Below are 1,574 nucleotides of genomic sequence, written 5' to 3'. Positions count from 1 at the left end.
CCTTCATCTTACTCATCATATCAGCCTCCCTATTTGAAACCTTAGATATTTCCCAGGGACCAGAGATGGTTCATTATATTGATCATCACTGTTTCTTCCTTGGTTAGAGGAAGGTGTCTTGTTGAATACCCCATGAGCACTTCCTTCCACTTAGTGTGCCCTTTGTTGTAGACTTTGTGACCTTTGATTTGTGGAGAGTATCCCATAAGGATTCCTTCATTGCCTTTGAATTAAACTTCCCAAGTTGGTACTTCTTTTTGTCGAGAATATGGCATTTTCAGTCAAGAAGGTTCCTAAATAAGTTGTCTTTGGTTTTCTTCCATTTGGCAGCTCATAGTGGGTTTTGATTCAGGAGGGACCTGATCATACACCTGTTCACCAAGTAGAAAACAGTATTTATTGCTTTTGCCCAGACACTCTTGGCGATTCTATTGTCGATAAGCATTGTCCATGCCATGTCTTCCAGTTCTGTTCTTTCTTTCAGCAATACCATTTTGTTGTAGAGTCCTTGGTGCTGAGAAGTTGTGTGTGATTCCAGTTTGGCGTTGTTGCATTCTGTCCCGTGGTCAGATCTGATGCATACTACCTTTAATTTTATCTACACTTGAATCTTCTTGACAAAGGCCTTAAACACTTCGATAGTCTCATCCTTTGTTCTTAGAACCAGTGCCCAAGTAAATTTTGACAGACCACGAATCAGGTCCTTCTCAAGCATCTAATATATCCAGCTTGTTAAAGATTCATAGTTAGCAGCGTAGATGTTCTTATTTCTTTTGGCCCATGAGACCACTTTGCCAATCACCAGATTGGTAATTGTGCACTCTTTTGACAAGAACTCTACTTTGTTCCCTTTAATGCAAATTTTGAGAGACACTCAAGAGACTATACTTTAGGCCATCCGCATAGTACACGTTCTTAATTGAGTGACAGAGAGATTTTCAACTTTTCAAGCACTGAGGATGTACCCTTTCCCTTTTTCAATGGATACATTCCTTTCCTGTAGGGTTTTTAGTGAGAAGAAATCTATGGTGCTTCCAGTCACGTGCTTTCAACATCCACTGTCCTTGGTTCATTGCATTCCACTTCCTCTCATTGTTTCCTGCACATGCAAATCATGGGTTAGATTTAGGAACCCAAACTAGTTCGGATCCCTTGTTATGATAAAATAGATGGATAAGGGCTTTTCTAGTCCATGCAGGCAATATTCGTTTCTTGCAACCGGTACCTGGTCCCTTGATAGTAGTCACTTTGTCAGTAAACACTTTATTTTTCTGAAAAAATTGAACCCTGGCCTGGAAATTTTCTTTGAAGTGCCCATTGTTCCCACAGTGAGTAACAGCCAGTTATCAGGAATAGTGACGTACTTGCTATGAGGGTTGTAAGAAGTTTTCTCCCTTTGGAACCCGATTCCCTGCCTGTTTCCACTGTTATTCAAGTACATGGCAGTCACAACATTTGAGGACCAAGTCCACTTCAGCGATTTCTCAAGATCACTTTTGACTTTCTCTAATTCAGCTTGAAGTTGCCGATTTTTCTCAAGTTTACCACATAGACTAGTTTTCACATCGTTTAAT

Source organism: Nicotiana tabacum, chromosome 3, assembly GCF_000715075.1.
Source record: "Nicotiana tabacum cultivar K326 chromosome 3, ASM71507v2, whole genome shotgun sequence".
Lineage (NCBI taxonomy): Eukaryota > Viridiplantae > Streptophyta > Magnoliopsida > Solanales > Solanaceae > Nicotiana > Nicotiana tabacum.
Note: the sequence above shows the minus strand (reverse complement) of the source record.